General features: G+C 39.8%; 1 protein-coding gene, 1 long non-coding RNA gene and 3 pseudogenes across 5 annotated transcripts in view; 3 read left to right on the forward strand and 2 right to left on the reverse strand.

Moving 5' to 3' along the window:
- Positions 1-24,586, reverse strand: part of LOC143678263 (uncharacterized) — a 338,248-nt gene that overhangs the window by 95,271 nt on the left and 218,391 nt on the right. The window lies entirely within an intron of this gene.
- Positions 1-24,586, forward strand: part of LOC143678256 (UDP-glucuronosyltransferase 1A3-like) — a 67,931-nt gene that overhangs the window by 17,763 nt on the left and 25,582 nt on the right. The window lies entirely within an intron of this gene.
- LOC143678566 (small nucleolar RNA SNORA70) lies at positions 8,267-8,384 on the forward strand (annotated as a pseudogene).
- On the forward strand, positions 11,918-14,077 carry LOC143676868 (UDP-glucuronosyltransferase 1A3 pseudogene; annotated as a pseudogene).
- LOC143678258 (dnaJ homolog subfamily B member 3-like) lies at positions 21,516-24,432 on the reverse strand (annotated as a pseudogene).

Here is a 24,586-nt window from a genome sequence, read left to right on the forward strand (position 1 = left end):
CCCGCTCAGGGTTCCTGGTGGAACACAGTTTTTAAAAACTTTCTTTCAAGTGCTTTCGTATCTACTAGTCTTTCTAAATATGTCTACCTCTCATTCTCCCTTTAACAACCTTTGGGGAGATATTTGTTAAAGCATCTCCTGGAGTATGATTAAGTTGGCATGGTCACTGAGAGGAAGGAGAGGCAGGGTGGGGTCCATTATATGATGACAAGCCACTGTGCATCTCAACAAAGACCGTCCATTCATAGAGGCACCTTTTCATGGTTGTGGATATGTCTTCTGCTATGTAGAAGAAGAAAATCTGATCCAGCTGGGGAACTGACCTAGGTGTGGGTTTTAGGAACCAGCAAATTGTCATTGTTGACAATATACGTTTTCAAGTTCCTGTCTTGGAAAGGATGGAGATGTGATTACAAGGGGACCTAACCAGTCAAACCAGTTGAAGTTTCAAAGACGTTGAATAAGTTATGTGGAAATGAGACAGTGCCAGAGAGGGAGGTCTAGGGCTTGTCATTAGAGTGAAAAATAATGAATTCCAACTTTTTTGAGCTTCTCCGACAGGATGACCCTGACCTGGAGTTTATCCATAGAGTAGAGTGGGAAATGTTCCCAATTTGGGTATGCATCATGACAGTTGCATGTCAAATGGGTCTTCTACTTGGGAACCTGAAATCATGAAAGGATGGTAGTAAGCGTCATTGAGATCAAACCATGAGCCTAAGAACCCATGAAGTTGGGGTCATGGGTGAAGTGATTGGAGTATAGTATGTGAAGGCTTTGTCTGGAAGTTGACCATACCACAGAATCGATCCCAGACCACCCCAAGTGTCTGTGATAGTAACTACTGTTATATCATTGATTTCAAAGGCATCTTACATTAACCCTCTACATTTGGATGCATTTGTTTGAATTTGGTGGGGGGGGGGGCTGGATTTCATTTCTTAATTCACTGAGTGAACTGTCACTTTTATAGGGAAATCAGCCTATTCATGTCCTATTCATCTAATTTATATAACTCCTATGGTATTAGATGTTTTATACTTGTTTTCTTACTCTGTATTTCTTTTTATTAATGAATGTTTTATTATAAAGGATTCTAATCTTCATTCTTCTTTTTGATCAAATTACAAGGTAACTATTCATACTTGATTCTTCCCCTTTGTTGTTATATTTTTAATATTATCAATGTATATACACTAGTGGATCTGTGAACTGCTGAAAAGTAGGAAAGTGTTTAAAATGATTTATTGCTAATTTAGTTTGTCTATATAAATATGTCCCCTGAAGTTAACTGCTAGGTTCAAATTTCAGTGCCCTTCTTCTATCTGGATGAGTGTGATCATAATCAGTCCCAATAATAAATCACCCAATAAATGTTATCTATCACCATTATTATTGGCATAATCAAAATATTGCCCAGGTGGTCAAGGTGTGTCATCTGGAGACTGGTTGTCTGCCACTTGACCTTCAAGGCCCATGATCTTTGTGGTCCAGTATCTACCTTGACCCTTGGTAATCTCCACAACTCAATCTCAGCTGTTATTTCTTGTTTATTTTGACATTTGTAGCTCTTGTAGACTTGCAGTTGTGGGTTAAGCCTTGGAAATACAAGTGTATTAAGGAGAGTGTCTGCCAGCATTTCTGATTTTCCTTTAGACATATTGAAGCCTAGTTATTTGGTGCATAAAAGATCATTTACTTGTGATACATGATAGGCTCAATTATTATGATTTTTGTCCCATTAATTCTTCTCCTTTTTAAATTTTCAGTTACTGTCACCCTTGACTTATTTAGTTTAGTTTACCCTTAGATTGACTCCTTTAGTAGCTTTTGTTCATTTTCCCTAAGATGAAAGGTCAAAGTCTAAGTCGTATATGTTTGCTCCTTATCATTCTTCCAACTTAAAGGCTTATGATAGATTATTTTATTGATCTTCTCAAAGAAACAGCTTTGTGATTTGTTTACTCCCTCTGCTCTTTTTAATTCTATTTTGCTAATTTCAGCTTATTTTAAAAATTATTTAACTGATCCTTGCATTGAAGCAGTATATTGTTGAAGACTATAAATACAACTTTTTCTGTTTGTTAGGTTTTGGTATACATTTCTCTCCCTTTCATTGTTTTGGAGATTTTGATTTCAATTTTATTTTATGGCTATATTGGTGCTGTCTTTTAATCTATGTATAGTTTAGACTTTTAACTTTCCTTTTTTTTCTTAATTATTTTGGATTATAATTAGAGAATTTTTTTGTGAAGTCACTGCTTTTGATAATTTCTGAAGGGGTCTTCTCTCTTCTTTCTTATCTTCTCTATCCCTGCCTTCCCTGCCTTCATTCTGGGAGAGCATATCTAAGTAACTGATTTTATTGTATGCATTACCAATTGTGGTCTTTATTGCTTTTAATATACACTTTTTAAAAATTCATTTTTGGCTTGTTTCAAGTTAATTATTCCCTCCCCCCAGATATCGCCATAATCATGTTCAACAAATAATTTTGTTTTCATAAATTCCCAAAGGCAAAGGATTTCTCTGAATTTTGTCAATTATAGATACCCTAAATAAGGACTTTCACTAGCTTTACATAAATTTTCTTATCCCCTGAGTGGAAAAAAGAAAATTAAAAACAAATAAGGAGCTTGTTAAACTGGGTTAGTTTGGGTGTACTACCGGTTGTAGATTAACAGGAGGAAAGCATTGTAGAAAATACTAAAGAGCTCAAAATTCAGCTGCTTAAGATAAAAGTGGAGAATAGGCTATTGTGGTCATTAATGAGGCCACTAAGAACTTCTCAGATGATAATCTCACTAGAGTGGTGAAAGAAGTTCTATTGAAAGGATTCAGAAAGACTGGGAGGAGAGAAAATGAAATGAATGTGCATTTACTGAGAGAGTTGGATGAGAAAGTGGAATTAGATTGTTCATAGAGAGTCAGATGAATGATTTCCTACAGCAGGGAAGGTCTGTCTCCCTGTTTTGATACAGAAGAGTAGGACCAGAGGTGGAAAAAGACTGATTTATCCTTTAATGGTTGTCTTCATTTGCCAGAGCTGCTATGACAAATACTGCACAATAGGTTGGCTTAAGCAACAAGCATTTGTCTCTAAGCTAGATGTCCAAAATCAAGATTTCAGCCAACCAGGCTTCCTCCTGTGATCAGCATGTGCTGGTGTTGGCAGTCCTCTGTCACGTGGTGGTCTCTCCTTCCTGAAGCTACTGCTGTCTGACTGCATCCTTCCTTCCCCTCTATAAGGCCTCTAGTCACATGGATCAAGACTCACCTGTTATCTGCAAAGGTCCTATTTACAAATGCCTGCTTCCCCTGACTTAAGCATCACGTTTTAAAGGTTTTTACATGTTATAGCCTTACATTGTATTGGTGAATACTTCAAGTTCTGTAAATATACCACATTTTATGAAGCTACTCATTATCTGATGGACATTGTTTTTCCATTTATGGCTCTTATGCATAATGCAGCTATGAATATTAGCATAGAGTTTTTGTGTAAACATGTATTTCTAATTCTCTTGGGCATGTATATAGAAATGTGTTTCAGTTTCCTAGGCTGCTCAAAGGAATTCCATGAAATAGCTTTGGCTTAAATAATGGGAATTCATTTGCTTATAGTTAGAGTCTGGGAAACAGTCCAAATGAAGGCATCATAAAGAGATGTTTTCTTCTCAAAGATCAGTTGCCACAAGTCTTGGCACCTCTGCCATATGGCAAGGCACATGAACGTATCTGCTGGTCTCTCCCTTCCTTCCAGGTTCTGTTGATTGCATCTTCTTTCTCCCTTGCCTTTCTGTCTCTACCCATATTCATTCCATGTGTAAAGGACTCCAAGAATAAGATTAAGTTCCTACCCTGGTTCAGGTGAGTCACAACTTACCTGAAAACATCCTATCAGAAGGTCCTACTTACAGTGGGTTCACATGCATTGGATTAGATTTAAAAACACATTTTTCTGGGATATATAAACTTCAACTCACTACAAAGGAAAATTGCTGAACTGTATGATAACTACATGTTTATTTTTTGAGGGACTTCTGGACTATTTTCCAAAAAGGCTATACTTTTTTATTTTATTGCCGTGAAATACACATAACATATAATTTACCATTTTAACCATTGTGAAGTGTACAATTCTATGGCATCGAGTGGCTTTCATAATATTGTGCTCCATCACCATGATCTGGTCCAGAACATTTTCATCACCCCAAATGCAAACCCCCTACCCTTTAGGCAGCACTCCCCATCCTCCCTCCGCCCAGCCCATGGCAAGGGTCAATCTCTTTGTCTTACTATGGAATTGCCTATTCTGGGTATTTTATGTCAATGGAATCATACAATATGTGGTCTTTGTGTCTAGCTTCTTTCAGCATTATGTTTTCATGGTTCATCCATGTCATAACATCTATCAGAACTTCCTTTTTATGGCTGAAGAATATTCCAATGTATGGAGAGACCACATATTGCTTTCCTCTTGTCAGTGGATGGACATTTGAAGTGTTTCCACCTTTTAGCTATTGTGAATACTTCTGCTATGAACATTCATGTGTACTAGTTTGTGTTTGAAGACCTGTTTTCAATTCTTTTGGTTATATACCCAGAAATAAAATTTCTTGGTCACGTGTAATTCAATGCTTAACTTACTGAAGAACTATTAAACTGTTTCCTACAGTGGCTGTAACAATTTACCCTGCCACCAGCATGAATGAGGGTTCCAATTTATCCAGGTTCACATCAATATTTGTTGTTTTTCATTAAAAATTTTTTTTTCATATACCTCTCCTGGCAGATGTGAAGTAAATCTTATTGTGGTTTTGATTTGCATTTCCCTAATAACTAATGGCATTGAGCATCTTTTCGTGTACTCATTGGTCATTGGTATATCTTCTTTGGAGAATGGTTAATTGCGTTTGTTTTTTGTGTGTTGAGTTGTAAGAGTTCTTTATGTATATGGATATTAAACCCTTATTAGATACATCATATATATGTTTCAACCATGTGTGGGTTTTCTTTTCACATTCTTGATGGTATCCTTTGAAGCATAAAAGCTTTAAATTTGATGAGTACAATTTGCATCATTCTTTTTTTCTTGCTTCTGCTTTTGGTGTCATATCTAAAAAAACTTAGCCTAATCTACAATCATAAAAATTTACACCCAGTTTTTCTTCTATGAGTTTTATACTTTTAGCTCTTGTATTTGATCACTGATCCATCATCCTCAGGCTCATGAGACCTAGGCAGCATAGGTCCCAACCTTAAACTTTTCCCAGCCTTCCTAGTACAAACTTCTGTCTCATTGTTTTTGATTAAGTGAAATGCACATCTCTGAGCTAATGGCTATGGCCAAGAGCATGAGATGTGCCAAGTGTGTGAAGCCTAGGGCACATGTTCTGTCTGTGCGCTGTGCTACATATAGAGAGTCTGGGAGATAGGTCGTTGCTGGAGCTGGTGGGGGGCGGGGGGAGGGGAGGAAATGACTTGTTCAGCCTCAGAATTAATCTACAATTAAAGGTGTTTCCTCTTTAGATTTCAGATTTTTTTATTACCAGATGTCTTATTAATACATTATCTTAAAGTTTTATCTGTGTGTTTTGCTATGTTTCTTTTCAGAATATGATGGGCACATATTCAGAATGTCTTCACGGCATTAAAGGATTATCTGGAAATCCTTAGAGCAATTGTTTAGGGCTTATGCCCTTTTTATATTTTAAGTCTCTGTCTTTTGTTCCCCTTAGGTATTTTTATTGTTGTTGTGATACATGTAGTTACTTTTTTTTTTAACCAAACACGTAACGCAATAATTTTCCAAGACGTGAAAAGAATTTTATTAGGTATGTGTCTTTTTCCGTTAATGTTTCATGGAGTATGGAAGCCTTTCTATAGTAAACACTGATCTTTATTCTTTGGTAATTGTATTATATCTTCTCAATTTTTGCTATTTAAAAAACTTAATTTTTTGGAGGTATTTCTTAAGGTTCTCCTGGAAACACAGGACATCAGGACAGAACACATGGCCACCGACTCCCCTTGCAGTGATGCTGTCGCTCCTGTACACTTGCTCCTCTTTAAGCCACAAATTCCTAGACAATGGAAAAATTATTATAAGAATATAAAAAATGCTTCTGTCTTCATTTTCTACTGCCCTTCCTTTTCTTGATGATCTGCCCAAATGGCTTATTCCCTTTCTCATACCAGCCCTACTCACCTGTCCTGTGGTGTCAAGAAATTGGATTGAGGCAGTGAATGAGGAAGAGAAAAGCAGAGCATTGAGCATCCCTTTTGAAAGTGTTCAACATTCTCACGATGGTCAAATGCCTCATGGGTAGAAAACAAAGGAGTCCCAGCATGCGTCATTCTGTGTATACAGCCAACTTCCTCCCAGGTTTATGTTTGTGCAAAGGAGCCTCTCGTGCATTAGTCTTTGTCCATTCATGCCAAGGTCTTGTACAAGAATTAAATGTAAAGTGGTTAGGTTTGGATTAAGCAGGATTTTCCACTCTGCTTTACTTTGGAAAATAGCAACAGCTAACATTTGTGGAGTAGATCTATATGCAGGAACTGTTCTATGTACTATGCTTTAATTATCTCAGAAATACCGGGTGGTGCCATGTTCCAGCTGTAGTCTTCTCATCAACCCCTTTTGCAGATGATTTTTGCTATAGCCTTAAAATCAGTAAACCCACTTAGTCCTCAAACCAATACCTAATGCTTCCTGTACCCAGCACCTTACTAGTTGAATAAATGATGACATTCAAAAGGATAGGCCCGGGCGAGCCAGGGTGGCTCAGCAAGCAGAGTTCACACCTGCCATGCCAGATCCCGGGTTCGATTCCCAGTGCCTGCCCATGTGAGAAAAAAAAAAAGGATAGGCCCCAGTTCCCAGTTTGGATGATGCAAAAGGAACTTCAGGATCTTCTTCTGATGACCCAGTATATCAGTCTCCCATGGCTGCCTGTATCAAAGTACCATAAACTTAGTGATGTAAAAAACAGATTTATTATCTTACATTTGTGGAGGTCAGAATTCTGCAGTGGGTCTTACTGGGCTAAAATTAAGGTTTCAGCAAGATTGTGGTCTTTTCTTGAGGCTCTTGGGTGGGGATGGGATCTGTTTCCTTGCCTCTTCCAGCTTCTAATGGCTGCCCTCATTCCCTGGCTAGTGGCCCCTTCCTCCATCTTCAAAGCTAGCAAAGGTTGATGGAATCTTTCTCATGCTGCATTACTCTGGCCCCAACTCTGCCTCCTGTTTCCCTTATGATCACATTGGGCCCACCTGGATAATCCAGGACAATCTCCTCATCTCCAGGTCTGTTTATGAGTGAACTTTTTGCTCCTTAATTTGCCTGTGCCATGTAGCATAGCATATTCACAGGTTCCTGGGAGTAGGATGTGGACCCCTTTAGGGGGACTATTATTCTGCCAACCACACAGTTGCCACTGCTCTGAGGATAGGGAAGCATGCCAGGTCACAGAGTATTTTGAATCATGAGAAGCTGGGAAACAGTACTAAAATTTAGATTTAAATGCTTTCTGATGTGTGTGTGTGTTTATGATAGATACCAAATGCAAGTCATCTTTATACTTGCACATTATCTTTATACTAATATTAGATGCAGAACAAATGGGCTAAAAAATAAAAAATTGAGAAGCACTACTCTCCTACCCTACTTGTTCAAATCCACACTGTGGATGCAACCTTCTTTGTAATGTTTTGAATAACGTTGAAATGGGAGTCATTGATGTTGCAAGCATTTATTGAGCACCTACTGGGTGCAGGTACCTATCAGGAATTCATGATAGAAAGATAAATGGGACTAAATCCCATCAGTGAGTGACTAGCAGTGAGATGGAGGCACAATCTAGACATTGATACAGTCAGTTATAACAGTCTGTTATAACACAGGACACGGCTGTGGGAACAAGGGGGCAAATGATTCTGCTCATGGAGAAGGTATCGGGATACTCCAGAATGTTGACCACTGAGCCGAGCCTGGTGGGTTTACCAGGACTTTGTGAGGTGAAGAAAGGAGGCAGCAATTATCGTCCAAGACAGAACCCTGTGAAGAGTGTGCAAAGGAAGAAAAAGACAGAGAATGAGCAGTTGGGTGTTGGCAGAGAGTGAGGTTTGTAGCTAGCAGATGTAGGCCAGGGGTTTCAAACTCAGAAGCCAAATAATTTCAAAGATTTAAAAAAGGAGAGGAGGTGGGGACTGTGGGAAATTGAACACCTTACATCCTTACATCCTTCTTCCCGTTCCTCCCCTGATGACATTGAATTTGAATTACTTTAAAAATACTGGGCTCTGCAGACAGCAGCCTCCTTGGTTGTGTATGCAGCTGCTGCTCATATGGGTTGCCCAAAGGGACCTTGGAAATAGGCCTTATTTGTTGATGGTCAACATCTGTGGATGGACCTTGTGTGTGTCCAATCTAGGACGCAGATGCAAGGTGCCTTTGAAATATCCCAGGGCACAGAAACCAGGGCCCACATCAGTCAAGTCACCATGTGCATCTGCACCAAGGTTCAACACAAGGAGCATGCAACTGGCGTACTAGGCAGGGCCAAGCTCAAGTTCCCTGGCCACCAGAAAATCCACATCTTCACGAGGTGGGGCTTTACCAAGTTCAGTGCTGATAAATTTGAAGACATGTTGGCTGAGAAAAAACTACCTCAATCTGGATGGTTGGGGGTCAAATACACGCCCATCATGGCCCCCTAACAAGTTGTGGGTCCTGCACTCAGGTAGGCCTTCCCAGCACTGCCCTCACTCAACTTACATCACCAATAAACTACTTCTGGCCATGTAAATACAAAAAGAAACAAGCAAAAATCCCCGGGCTCTGTTCTCCAAAGTGAACCCATTCAGAGGGCATCCTTCTGCCCCAGAGCTGTGAAGGGGCTTCCTCTGAAGGAGCCAAGAAGCTGCACTGCAGGGTGCGCTAAAGTCATGTGGGCGCCATTCTGCAGGCAGGGCCCAGCCACCTGGGAAGGGATGCCATCATTTGGTTGAAGGGTTACTTATTCCAGAGTCTCTTACTAATTTAGTGATTCACATTCATTTGTCAAGTATGTCTTGATTTTTACTTGATCTCTGTGCTTGGTGACTATAAGAGACTATAAGCTATAGTCTCTTCGTCCAAGAATCTAATGGGAAAACCAATATATACACAAACAACTGCAACACACTAGTTGTCACTTTCCAGTAAGAGGCATTTTGATGATTTCCCTTTTAGTTTTTTGACTATTTCAGTGTATAGTGCATGGGGAAGAATGAGGGGGGCAGGGACAGCCTCAGAAAGATAGCCACTGTTTACAAAATTTATATACACAACTCAAAGTATCCCATGTAGGCCGTTTTCAAGTGTACCATTCAGTGGTATTAATTGCATTCAGAATGTTGTGCCCACATCACCACCATCTGTTACCCAAACTTTTCACTCCACATCCCTTAAGCTCTACGTCCCCATTCCCCTCATGCCCTGGCCCCTGCTAACCTGTAATCTACCAGCTGTATTTATGTATCTTCTAGTTCTAGGTAATTCATATAAGTGAGATTATACCATAATTGTCCTTTTGGGTCTGGGTTATTTCACTCGACGTGATATCTTCAAGACTCATTCATGTTGTAGCATGGATCAGAACTCTGTTCCTTTTTATGACTGAATAATATTCTTGGATGGCTAGACCACATTTAATTTGTCCATTCATCTGTTGAAGGACACTTGGATTGCTTCCACTTTTTCACTATAGTGACTAATGCTGATATGAACATTGCTGTCCAGACATCTTTTGAACAACTGCTTTCAGTGCTTTTGGTTGTATACCAGGAAATGGGTTGCCAGGTCCTATGGTACTTCTCTGTTCAACTTTCTGAGAAACTGTCCATTTGATTTCAGAATGGTTGCACCATTTCACAATCACACCTACAATATAAAAGGGTTCCAATTTGTCTGCATCCTCACAATGCTTGTTCTTTTCTTTACCTTTACATTAATCTCTATCCAATGAGTATGTTCCCAGTCGCTACACTATCTTATGTTTCAACCAGCAATGAATGTGTGCTCCTATTTCTTCACAACCTCTCCAACACTTATTATTTTCCATTTTTAAAATAGTTGCTATCTTTTTTTTTGCATGGGCAGACACCAGGAATCGAATCCGTGCATGGCAGAGGAGCGATCTTCCACCGAGCCACCATGGCCTGCCTTTTTAATTTTATTTTAGTTATTTATTTTTTTGCATGGACAGGCAATGGGAATCCAACCTGGGTCCCTGGCATGGCAGGCGTGAACTCTGCCACTGAGCCACCATCACCTGCCCTCACTACCCTTTTAATGAGTGTGAAATACAAATTTTATTTGCATTTCCTGATGACCAATGAGGGTAAGCAGATTTTCATGGTGCTTATTGTACATCTCCTTCAGAGAAATGTCTATTCAAATCCTTTCTCATTTTAAATTGGGTTATTTGTTATATTTGTCAACGAAAAGTCAACAGACCTGCCCGTGCCATGGCCAGGAATTGACCTCCGACAAAGTCTGAACATGAAACACAGCATATCGTAAAGGTCCTGAGGGGGAATCCACACAGAGCCCAAGGCCAGGCTGGTGCCCACGCCCTGTGCCCATGGGGAGCTGACCTGGGTGTCGCGGAGTCACCCTGCACACGTAGGCCTCAGCGAACTGCGAATTTCTTCCCTGGGGCGTGACGGCCTCCTCCCCAAGTCCTTGTGTCGTCCTCAAACCCTGAGCCCAGGATGTGAACTCCAGATGGTCCCAATTTGAAAGCCCTTCAGCAGCACCTTCCTGACTTTAAGAGGAATACGGGGAGGAAAATGAGCAGAGCCTGGAGCCCCTCCCCATTTAGAGAAGGCTGTCCTGGCCATGCCACACTTTTCCTCGGTGTTACTCATTGATGGGAGGAAGAGGGTTTTCTTTTTTTATTATTATTTTAGTTTTTAGGTAAAGGCTTACATATTCTTTGTTGACCTGCCGCTCTGACCCCATCCAGTCCAAAAAATAAAAATAAATAAATGAATGGAACAACTAACGAAAAACAAACAAAGGAAAACAATTCTAGGCCAAATTCTTAAAACCAAAACTTCTCTGGTTTTAGAAGTTATTGATTGTTCAGATGTAGGGAACTAACCTTCAATTTCCAAATGGCTGGATAGTATACTATTGTCATTTTCCTTAGGAAATATGTGCTTGGATTTTTAGAAAGGTCCCAAGTCTTTCTAAACCCTAGATAATTTGCAAATCTCTGATTCCCAAAGCAAAAATTCAATGAAGTAATTAATAACTTACCAAAGCATCTAAAACATCAGAGTGGAAATTGAGATTAAACATCACCAAGTATACCCAACACTTATTTCATTGCATTGGCACTTGTGCTACTATTTTAGATTATTATGATTCACTTAACATTCAATATAATTCTCATAAGTGCACTGTTGGATGAAGTAAAAGAATAATTTATACTGGTATAGTGTGCTATTTTTATTGTTTCCAGTTTGACCAAGTAAAGTTCAATTGCAGATCTTCTCATTTTGTTTCATATATTCCCTCATTTGAAGTATTCTTCTCCAGTTAAGTATTTTATTTTCTCATGAATAGACATGACATGTTTCATAAAACATTGTATTTTGAGCTTTGTATTGTGACTCTGATCAACTTTTAAGGTTCAGAGTTTATTTAATTGGCTTTCTTAAATATTGTAATAGAGTTTTAAGAGGCAGAGAGAAAAGCGTTCAAGACGGGTGAGAGAGTGGCATGGTCAGCAGAGTTTTCCAGTGGGAACGAGGCCTCATTGATCCCCTAAAAGCTCAGTTAGAACATGAGAGACAGCAGTTCACAGGAGAAGGGGAGGCAAGGAGATGAAACCAGTGTCCCCACAGCTGTTTGGGCACTTGGATGAAAGATAAGAGAGTGGACGAGCACGTGACCCTGAGAAGGCAACAGGGTCAGGGGAATTTATTGGAGTGAGCACAGAGGGTCATCCTATATGTAGATAGAGGGGCCTGCCGAGTGGGTGGAAGGTTTATTCTGTAATGATTCACTTAAGGAGGGTCTCTGCCTTCCAATCACACTCCATATTGCTCAGTGGCTCAGAAATAATTAGGTAAGAAACTCAAGTGGAAGCACAGTCTTGTGTGGAGTCAGCCGCCGTGGATTCTGCAGAGACGGTGACTGGCCTCCAGCTTCCCCTGTGGCTGCTCCTGGGGCTGTTGCTTTTCTGGGCCTTGGGTGGGAAGGTGCTGGTGGTGCCCTTTGAAGGCAGCCACTAGTTCAGCATGCGGAATTTGGTGCAGGAGCTCAGCGCCAGAGGCCACCAGGCCATCCTCCTCGTGCCAGAAGTGAACATGCACATCAAAGGAACTGACTTTTTCACCCTGAAAACCTGTGCCACTCCCCACACCCAGGAATAATATGATCATTTCTTGGTGAAGCAGACTCAGGTGAATTTTCAACAAATACATTATCTGAAGGTGTTTTTTAAAAGTATAGAAATGTTGAAAAATATAACTATGTTCTTTCAAAAGTCTTGCACAGGGTTACTGTATGACAGCGACCTGATCAGGTCCCTGAATGCCAGTTCATATGATGTGGTTCTAACTGACCCCATTTACCCCTGTGGGTCCTTGCTGGCTGAGTACCTCTCTGTTCCTGCTGTGCATTTTTTGCATTTCATTTCATGTGATTTGGATTTTCAGGGTACGCAGTGGCCAAACCCTTCCTCATGTATTCTTAGGTTATTAATGATGAATTTAGACCACATGACGTTCCTGCAGCGGGTTAAGAACATGCTCTACCCTTTGACCCTGAAATACATTTACCATGTTTCTTACTCACCCTATGCAAGCTTTGCCTCTGAGTCCTGCAGAGACAGATGGCCCCAGCGGATATTTTCATATACGGATCTGTGTGGCTCTTCAGAGGACACTTTGTGATGGACTATCCCAGGCCCATTATGCCCAACATGGTCTTCATTGGGGGCATAAACTGTGCCCATAGAAATCACTGCCTCAGGTCTGTATGGGTGCCTTTACCCAATCAGGGTTCCCAGTGGAACCCATTTTTTGAAAGCTTTCTTTCAAGTGTTTCCTCATCTGCCAATTCTTTCTAAAGATGTCTGTCTCACTTGCTAACATGTCTCTAGTAGTGTGGTTAAGTTAGCATGGTCAATGAAAGAAAGGAGAGCTCATGGGTGGGAGTCCATAATATGATGAACGCAACTGCATAGCTCAGACAAGATCTTCCACTGGTAGAGGTGCTGTGTTTGTTGTTGTGCAGTTTTCTTCTGCTATGTAGGAGCAGAAAAGCTGATCCCTCTGTGGAACTGAAGTTTGTCATATTTTTGCTTCTAGTGTTCAGTAGAAGGATAAAGAAGCCAGCAAATTGCATTTGTTGACAGGATAGGTTTTACAGGTCTTCTCTTAGAAGAGATGGAGATGTGATTACAGGTGATCTAATCAGTCAATCCAGGTAGAAGTTTCAAAAAGGTCAAAAAAATTAACTGGAAGTGAGACAGTGCCAGAAAGGGAAGACTGGGGTTCTCCATCAGAGAAAAATAATGAATTCCAACATTTCTGAATTTTTCTGACAAGGTGGTCTCTGACCTGGAATTGGTCACGGAGTAGAGTGTGGGGATGTTCCAGATTTGGGAATGCATCATGGCAGTTGCATATCAAAAGGTGTCTTCTACTTGGAACACTGAAATCATGAAAGGATGGTAGTAGGGGTTATTGAGATCAAATCTAAACCTAAGAACCCATGAAGGTGGAGTCAGGATGAAGAGATATGAGTGTAATTGGCAAAGGGTTTGCTAGGAAGGCTGACTCATCCCACCTCACCCCAAATCTCCATGGTGGACACTATTGTTTTACCAATAATTTCTGAGGAATCTTACATTAATGCTCAGTATTTGGGTTTGTTTGCTTGAATTTTCGGGGTCTGGCTTTTTTTTTTCTTCATTCAGGGAAATCAGCCCATTTATGTCCTATTCACCTAATTTATGTAACTCCTCTGATCTTTTATAGTTGATGTGTTTTTATTCTGTTATTCTTTTTTTTAAATGAATGTATTCTTATAAAGGATCTCTAGTCTCCATTCTTCTTTTTGATCCTATCAGAAGGCATTTATTCTTACTTGATTTTCCCTCTTTATTAATGTGTTCTTAAAATTATAAATAAAAATTCATCTACTGGATTTGTAAAACTGCTAAAAATTTGGAAGGTATTTAAACTGAATTGTTGCTATTTTCTTTTAGTTTGTGAATATGTTCTCTGGAGTTAACTGCATTGGTTCAAATCTTCAGTTTCCTTTTTCTCACTGGATGAGCTTTCTCATAATCAGTCCCCAATAACAAATCACTCGATGAATACTATATCACCATTATTATTACTACAATCTAAATATTGCCCAGGTGGACAAGGTGTGTCATCTAGAGGCTCGCTGTCAGCCCCACCTGACTTTAAGGGTCCATGATCCTTGTGGTCCAGTATCTACTTTGACTGTCTCCACAACTCAATCCCAGCAGTACTTTTCTTGTTTATTTTGTCATTTGTAGTTCTTATAGACTTGCAATTTTGAGTTAATCTCTCTAAATACAATGGGTATTTATGAAAAAAGCCCACCTGTATTTCTGTCCATTCTTTAGACATGTTGATGCCAATTTATTTACTGCATAAAAGATCATTAACTTGTGATCTTCATCATGTACTATTCATGATAGGTTCAATCTCATGAATTTTTTTTTTTTTTTTTTTTTTACATGGGCAGGTACTGGGAATTGAACCCAGGTCCTCGGGCATGGCAGGCAAGCATTCTTGCCTGCTGAGCCACTGTGGTCCACCCGAATCTTATGATTTTTGCCCAATTAAATTGTTTTTTAATTTTGAGATGTTATCTACTTATCTGGCTTAGTTTACCCTTAGATTTGACTCCTTTAAGTTGCTTTTATAATTTTTCTGTAAGATGAAAGATCAAAGTCTAAGTCTTTTATCTGTTTGCTCCTATCTTTCTTCCTTAATCTAAAGGCTGAAGAGATACTGAATTATTTTATTGGTCTTCTCAAAGAAACAGCTTTTTGATTTGTTTATTCCTTCTGTACTTTTAAATTCTATTTTGTTAATTTCAACTTATTTTTAAAATTAATTATCTCATCCTTGTATTGAAGCATTATATTGTTGACGGCTATAAGTGAAACTTTTTCTATTGGTCTTAGATTTTATCTCCCTTTAATTGTTCTTAAGAGAATTTTAATTTCAGTTTTTGATTTCAGCTTTAATTTAGTAGCTATCTAGGAGGCTTTTTTTTGTATGGGCAGGCACTGGGATTGAAACCCAGGTCTCTGGCATGGCAGGCATGAGCCACTGTGGCCCCCCTGAGGCTTTTTCTTAATTTACATATAGTTAAGGCTTTTGGCCTTTCCTATACATTTTTTCAATTTATTTTGTATAATAATTTGATTTTTTATGAGTGTAAAGTCATTGCTTTTGACAATTTCTTAATAAATCTTCTTTGTGGTCTGGTACAGAAATATTCTAGGAAATACAGTGCAAGCCATATATGTAATTTAAAATGATCTAGTAGGCACATTTAAAAAGTAGTAATAAAATATAAAAATTAATTTTAACAATATATTTTATTTATCATATTTTTAATATATTTATTTATAATAGAAAATATCCTTTCAGCATGTATTTATTATAAAATTATTAACAAGATATTTTCCAGTCTCTTTTTGCATACTAAGACCTCAAAATATAGTATATATTTTACACTTGTAGCCTATCTCATATGGACTAAGCGCACTTCAAGTGCTCAATAGTGATATGCAGTGGGCGGGCCATGGTGGCTCAGCAGGTAAGACTGCTTGCCTGCCATGCCCGAGGACCCGGGTTCGATTCCCGGTGCCTGCCCATATTAACAACAACAACAAAAAAATAGTGATATGTAGTGGCCATATTAACAACAACAACAAAAAATAGTGATATGTAGTGGCTAGTATATTGGATCAATATTTGTCAATATTTGTCAATGTTCCAGGATATGATCAATATTTGTCAATGTTCCAGGATACCTCTAAAACTGTTTATTTTTTTAAGGGTCTCTATATAGCTAGTATTGACTTGTTGATTACACAAATCAATTTTTGTATTTCAAAAACACATATTAAAATATCCCCTTCTAATTGAATTTTGGTCAGGTTTTAGAGTTTTAATAATTTTTGACATATATTATAACACATTTTGACATATATATATATATATATCTTAGTTTGCTGAAACTGCCAGAATGCAACATATCAGAGATGGATTGGCTTTTTTTTTTTTTTTTGGTACGATACCATTAGCTAATCTACAGACATTTTTCTTTTTTAACTTTTGATTTGTATAATATAATATAATATAATATAATATAATATAATATAATATAATATAATATAATATAATATATATACAAAGCAAAGGAAGAGAAAAGCAATAGTTTTCAAAGCATTCTTCAACAAGTAGTTAGAGGACAGATTCCAGAGTTTGTCATGGGCTACTGTATGATCCTCTCTGATTTTTTCCTTTTAGCTGCTCCACAATACAGGAAGCTAGAAGGAATATATATTTTTCTAACGTCACAGTCGACCTTTTTTTTTCTTTTTTGTGAAAAATAACATATATAAAAAAGCAATATATTTCAAAGCACAGCACTAGAGTTAGTTGTAGAACATATTTCAGAGTTTGGCATTGGTTACAATTCCATAATTTTAGGTTTTTACTTCTAGCTGCTCTAAGACACTAGAGACTAAAAGATATATCAATTTTTAAAATTAATTTAAAAAAAATACCAAAAAACACCAAACAAATGCAAACATTCTCAACTTTTTGAACATTCCGTTCTACATATATAATCAGTAATTCACAATATCATCACATAGTTGCATATTCATCATCATGATCATTTCTTGGAAGATTTGCATCTATCCAGAAAAAGAAATAAAAAGACAACAGAATAAAATTCATACATACCATACCCCCCACCCCTCCTGCTCACCGATCACCAGCATTTCAATCTAAATTTATTTTAACATTTGTTCCTCCTATTATTCATCTTTATTCCATTTGTTTTTTTTTTTTTTTTTTTTTTTTTTTTTTTTTTTAAAGGAAAGACAGAGAGAAGGAAGGAAGGAAGGAAGAAAGGGAAACATCTTTAAACATTTTCTTGTTTTATTGTATTCTGTTTCTCCGTTTTTGTTACATGGGCTGGGGCCGGGAATCGAACCGAGGTCCTCCGGCATAGCAGGCAAGCACTTTGCCCGCTGAGCCACCGCGGCCCCCCCTATTCCATTTGTTTTACTTGTCTGTTGATAAGGTAGATAAAAGGAGCATCAGACACAAGGTTTTCACAATCACACAGTCACATTGTGAAAGCTATATCATTATACAATCATCTTCAAGAAACATGGCTACTGGAATACAGCTCTACATTTTCAGGCAGTTCCCTCCAGCCTCTCCACTACATCTTGACAAACAAGGTAATAACTAATGAGCAAAAATAACCTCCAGGATAACCTCTCAACTCTGTTTGGAATCTTTCAGCCATTGACACTATATTTTGTTTCATTTCACTCTTTGCCCTTTTGGTCGAGAAGATTTTCTCAATCCCTTGATGCTGAGTCTTAGCTCATTCTAGGATTTCTGTCCCACTTTGCCAGGAAGGTCCATACCCCTGGGAGTCATGTCCCATGTAGACAGGGGGAGGGTGATGAGTTTGCTTGTTGTGTTGGCTGGAGAGAGCGGCCACATCTGAGCAACAAAAGAGGGGGGTGACTCTTAGGCCTAATTTTAAGTAGGCTTGACCTGTCCTTTGTGGGGTTAAGTTTCATATGAACAAACCCAAGACTGGGGGCTCAGCCTATAGCTTTGGTTGTCCACACTACTTGTGAGAATATCAAGAATCCAACTTGGGGAAGTTGAATTTTTCCCCTTTCTCACCATTCCCCGAAGGGGACTTTGCAAATACTTTTTTATTCACTGTTCAAAATCACTCTGGGATTTATTGGGGCATCACTCTGGACAAACCAACAAAATCTCATGTCCTACTCAAGGTTCCATGTACTTACGTTGTTCAATTAAGCTATCTACATAAGTTATTAGGAAATGCACTAGTCAAAATATAAATTTTATACCAAATGAACATTTTTTTGCTTTAGTCTCACACATAAGGTAAAATTTTAAAATATTAATTACCATCTATTTTCAGCACCCTTCAGTAATGACATTCCTTTGTTCTTCAAGAGATATCAATTTAATGATTCAGAAATCATATTCATTTGTTAAATTCTATTTTCTCTGAATAACTCCACATCACCTTTGATCTTTCTATCCTTCTCTTTAGGGGTGTTTGGGTTATGGCCATTCTAACTGTTTCACATTGAAAGGGTCTGTCAATAATATGGGGTAGGGAGATGGAAGTATCTGATGTATTGAAGAAGTTTGACCCTCTAGGTTTCAGGACTTATCTGGTCTAGGGACCCATCTTGAGGTTGTAGGTTTCTGGAAAATTACCCTAGTGCATGGAACTCTTGTGGAATCTTATATATTGCCCTAGGTGTTCTTTAGGATTGGCTGGGATGGTCCTGGTTGGGTTTGGCAAGTTATGATCGGTAGCAATGTCTAACTGAAGCTTGCCTAAGAGCAACCTATGGAATAGCCTCTCGACTCCATTTGAACTCTCTCTGCCACTAATACTTTATTAGTTACACTTCTGTTCCCCCTTTTTGTCAGGATGGAATTCTTGTTCCCACGCTGCCAGGACTGGACTCATCCCTGGGAGTCATCTCCCATGCCACCAGGGAGACTTTCACTTCTGGATGTCAAGTCCCACATAGCGGAGGAGGGCAATGATTTCACTTGCAGAGTTGGGCTTAGAAAGAATGAGGCCACATCTGAGCAACAAAAGAGGCCCTCCAGAAGTAACTCTTAACCATACCCATAGGTAGGCCAAGCTTCTACACTAAATACATAAGTTTCACAAGAGTAAGCTTCATGATCAAGGGCTTGGCCTTTTGATTTGGATGTACCTTAAGTTTGAAACAGTACCAGCAGATTCCCTGATGGTAAAGTTTAATAGTTTCATATTTTTTCTTTCATCTCTCAAGGGACTTCATCAATACTTTATTATCTGCTTAATATACTCTAGGATGTATCCAGGCATTACATTAAGCTATACAGGATTAAATGCCCTCTTTCTTATTCTGGGGTCCCTGTGTTTCAATTGTTTAAATGAGTTATACAAATAGGTTGGGTTAGATTATGTGCTACAGAAAATTTCGGTTCCAGAGTTAATAAACCTTTCTTCCTTTGGTCAAAGAGTATGTGTAGCTCTAAAATATGGGCAATATCTTCCTTACCCCTGTGTTCAGAATTACTTTAACCCTGACCTGATCGGCTTCGTTTTTATCTCTAAGTATATATATTATATTAACTCTTGTCCCTTTGCCCATTATTTACCTCTGCTGTTGCTGTGGTAGTGCTGATGGTTTCCTTTTAAATATTGCCCATAGCATACAATAGCATTTTTACCCCTGTACTCTGGATTTAAACACTTTGTACATGAATCATACCTATGAAGTAGTTCTTGCATGAACTAATTTTTATTTCTACTGTTAATCAGTGGGACACATAGATCTATACAGCCCGCTTCAATCTTGTTCATCTTCAATATAGTAATATTACTTATACACCCATTAAGGAACTAACTTCACTTCTATCTATTCCCTTACATTTGAGTTCAACCTCATTAGCTAACTGTTCACCCACCTCTAGCTTCTATGTATCTCTAAGTCCCCTATATTCTGTATCATAAGCTTCTGACTTTACCATTACCATGGTCATAAGAGTGGAGTCATAGAGTATCTATCCTTTTGTGCTGGCTTATTTCACTCAGCATTATGTCCTCAAGGCTCATCCATCTTGTCATGCGGTTTAGGACATCATTTCTTCTTACTGCTGCATAATATTCCATCATATGTTTAAACACATTTTGTAACCCACTTGTCTGTTGATGGGCATTTGGTTTGCTTCCCATCTTTTGGCGATTACGTATAACGCTGCTATGAATATCAGTGTGCAAATAATTTGCTTGTGTCATTGCTTTCAGCTCTTCTGGGTATGTACCAAGTAGTGCTATTGCTGGGTCATAGGGAAACTTGATATTTAGTTTCCTAAGGAACCACCAAACAGTCTTCCATAGTGGCTGTACCATTATACATTCCCACCAGCAGTGCATAAGTGTCCCAGTTTCTCCACATCCTCTCCAACATTTATAGTTTCCTGTTTGTTTAATAGCAGCCATTCTTATAAGTGTGAGGTGTTATCTCATTGTAGTCTTGATCTGCATTTTCCTTATAGCCAGTGAAAATGAGCACCTCTTCATGTGCTTTTGAGCTATCTGTACTTGCTCTTCAGAAAACTGCCTATTCATATCTTTAGCTCATTTTATAATTGGGTTGTTTGTTCTTTAATTGTTGAGTTGTATAATTTCTTTATGTATACAGGATATAAAACCTTTGTCCAATATATGATTTCCAAATATTTTTTTCCATTGAGTTGGCTGCCTCTTCACCTTTTTGACAAAGTCTTTGAGGTGCAGAAGCATTTGATTTCGAAGCGTTCCCATTTACCTATTTTTTTCTTTGGTTTGTACTTTGGGTGTAAACTTTAGAAGCTAACTTCTATTAATAAGTCTTGCAGATGTTTGAGGTGCAGATGGAGCTGTAAAATTGTATGGGCTTGGGGCGGGCATAGCCTGGGTATGGAGGTCAGTACAGGCAGCCTTTATGTGTTGGTGACAGTCTAGGGGGCAGGGAGGGGGATGTAGCGCTCACGAGGGGTGTAGGAGAGGGGGTTGGGCTGCATTTGGAGTGGTGGTGTGGGGTGGGTATGCACTGGGGGTTGGTGGGGCACTCTAAGAGTGCGGAGAGTGGGTGTAGCTGACGGGGTTCAGGTGTGTGGGGTGTGGGGTGAATTGCAGGTCGCGAGGCATAGCTGGTGAGGGTAGCACATTCAAGGAGTACAGCTTGGCTTACTTCCTAGTTCCCGTCTCCCTGTTGCACTCCTCAGGGCTCCAGGTCCCTGTGTTAGGCTCTAGTTCTCTGCCTCTCAGTTCTTCAGCTTATGCAACCAGGGCTGCCCTACGTGGTGCAGAAAACTCTCCTAGTTCAGTTACACTCTGTAATCGCTGTCTCAGTCGCCTTCCCGTCCCTTCTCTAACTTTTCCTTGGAGCAGGGCTGAACTCGATCTGTTCCACATCTTCCCAGAACTCCCTGAATTGACCTTTTTTTTTTTTTTTTTTTTTTTTGCATGGGTAAAATTGAACCTGGGTCTCCAGCATGGCAGGTGAGAACTCTGCCGGCTGACCCACTGTGGCCTGCCCTGAATTGACTTTTAATAAGGGGATCTATTTAGTTACAAATGTATAGTTCCTCAAAGAAAAGGAAGCTAGTTTTCATCTGAGCTTCTCTGTCAATGGGAAGGCACACGCGATGTCTGCTGGCCCTCTCTCTTTAGCTTTCCCTGGAGCGGTTCTCTTCTGTATCTCCAGATATCTAAGCTGAGCTGTGAGTGCTGAGATGAGGTATTCTGAGCTGCTGAGCTCTATTTTGACCTCTCTCTTTTAAGCTAATTAAATTAAACCTCACTCTTGTGGAAGGAACTCCCCTTACCTGATGGCAAATGTAATCAGCCATAGATAAATTTCACATAGTGGTGACTTAACTCCACAGCAACAGAACAATGGGGCATCATCGTCTGACCAAGTTGACACCTGAACCTAGCTATCTCTCTCACATATGCTAAATTGTTTGGTGCACATAGGTTTATGATCTAGTTATGCCACTAAACAACCAAGTAACTGTGAGGGATTCACTAAGTATTTTGCCCCATTTTCCTCATCTGAAATGGTATTTGGGGCTATAGATTTGAGACTTGCAGTCAGTGGCAATATGTGGTGCAGATCTGTGACTTTGAGGGACTGGTAACAAACGTGTGAGTGCAGACCAAGACCCAAATCCAAACTGAAAGCTGCACAATGGGATGGAAGGAAAGTGGTTTGGAAGGCGAAACCTGGGGAAATCTGAATTACTGAGAAGCACTGGGCAGGAGATCATTTTGTTGAACTATTTAATAGGGTGCCTGTACCCATATTTCTGACCTGAAAGGCTGTTAATAGGAGTGCTGAGTCTGTTCAGACAATTTTCATTTCTGCCTTCAACTTACTTCGTTTCATCCCTACCATTTCCTTTTTCAAGTTGCATAGTTTGGGTATTCTCACACCTAAACATGTATTTTCTAAAGTTTTCTTCTGTATCCTGTACTATACCATATACTTCCCTTTCACCCCCAAATTTTCAGGATGTTTCTTTTGTACTGCAGAATATTTCACAGCCCTTCAGTATCATTTCTTTTTTTAAGGTTACATAATCTCCATCCCACCTCTTTGGTACTAATAGATTCCAATTTCAGGGTTTTCTTGAATGGTTACATCAAATACTTGATTCATTTCCAGATTGTAGGCAAATGAAAAAGACCCACTGGTGTAGGTTAATCACTCCCCCAAAATATTTGCATCCTACTCCCTGGAACCTGTAAAATGCTACCTTATGGCAAACGGGACTTTGCAGATGTGGCTAAGGATCTTGAAATGGGGTGATTATCTTGGGTTATTTGGGTGTCCCCAAAAGTTATCTAAAGTGTCCTTATAAGAGGCAGAGAGAGATTTCGTCAGAGAAGAAGGCAATGTGTAGACTGAAGCAAGATGCTATGCCTCTCCAGGAAGGGGCATGAGCCAAGGAACACAACTTTAGAAGTTGGAAAATGCAAGCGAGTGTGGCCCTACAATTGCCTTGATCTCAAACCAGTGAAATTAACTTCAGACTTCTGGCCTCCAGAAGTTTAAAAGAATAAATGTGTGCTGCTGTAAAGCACTAAGTTTGTGGTAGTTTGTTACAGCAGCTTTAGGAAACTAATATAGCACTTTGCCAGGTTTATCTTTTTAAAAACGCTTTGGCTTAACATTAAACAACAGTCAATTCTTACTATTTCACCAGTATTTGTGTGCAACTAAAAATAATCTTTATCTTAAACCAGAAGCATTATCACTAACATACTCTCATTTCTCACTATAATGTACAAAAAGCTGAAGTAAAGCCAGCCACCTTTTCAATGTTACCTTCACAGCAGACAACCTGGCTTACAGTTCAAACAGAAAGAAAAGGCAAGGTATAGGCTGCTGTGAACATTTTGTCCTAGGAAATAATCATGGGCTCCTTGGGATTAAGTTTAATAAGTAGCAAAGAGCCTACAGATATTTAGAACAGTGTTAAAGACAAACAGAGGCCCTATTTATGAAGTCCCAACAATAACAAATAGTTTGCAAGAACTGTTTATAAATTCTTGCGTACACCTCTTCTGAAAGTAGAGATCATTTCCTATCTTAAAAAAAAAAAAAAGTCCTGTTACTCTTCAAAATGTGTCTGAGGCAAATGTGAACTGGAACTACTTGGTGTCAATGCGCAGCTCTTTGCCATTTATTATTAGGAATTTTAATTCCCCGTCTTCTTCCACTTCCACCTTCTCTTGGCCATTCTCAATGACCCTCTTAGTAATGATTTTTTTGCCATTAACTATTTCGGTGGAAGTCGACATGGATTTGAAGTTGCCGGTCCCACCGCTACTACAGGACATGGAGAAGGAAGAAAGGCCCCCATTTCCCAGGGAACCAAAGGAAGAAAATCCTGTATCAAAAGAAGAAAATCCACCCCCAAAAGCTGGAAATTCAGTGAAGGTGGAGAAAAGGGATGGGGACCCTCTACTTCTGCTTCCCAGGAACTCCTCTGACCACCAAAAATGTTCTCCAGCGGGTCTCCGAAGAAGTCAAATGAAAATGGGTCCCTGCCACCAAAAAACTCCCTGAAGACATCGGCGGGGTCGCGGAAGGCGAAGACGTATTCGAAGGGGTCCTCGAAGGGCCCGCTGCAGCCGCCACCATTGGCTCCTGCTTCACCGTATCGGTCGTAGACGCCCCGTTTCTTGGCGTCTGACAACACTTCGTACGCCGCAGCCACATGTTTGAATTTCTTCTCCGCTTCCTCCTTGTTCTCAGGATTTTTGTCAGGGTGCCACTTGAGCGCCAGCTTGCGGTAGCCTTCTTGATAGCCGAGGCCGAGGCCTGCCGGGGCACGCCCAGCACCTCGTAGTAGTCCACCATGATGGACGGCGGGGTCACAGGCCGGGGGCGGGGGGCCCAGCGGGGCCTCCCCGGCTCTTGCGGGCCTGAAGCCACGACGACCACCTGCTGCTAGCAGCCCCGGGGTCTCGAGCCAGACTGGGCCCGGGACTTCCCGGGCTGAGGCTTCCCTTGTGACGCTGCCCCGTCTCATTGGTGGGGCGTCCCTTATGACGCAGCACCGCCTTATTGGTGGCGCACCGGTCGTGACGCAACACCGTCTCATTGGTCAGGGCCAACTTCGGTTCCGCATCCCAGAATGCAGTGCTCCCAGGGCTTGTCTACGGGCTGCTCTACGA

The sequence above is a fragment of the Tamandua tetradactyla genome, chromosome 3, assembly GCF_023851605.1.
Source record: "Tamandua tetradactyla isolate mTamTet1 chromosome 3, mTamTet1.pri, whole genome shotgun sequence".
Taxonomy (NCBI): Eukaryota; Metazoa; Chordata; class Mammalia; order Pilosa; family Myrmecophagidae; genus Tamandua; species Tamandua tetradactyla.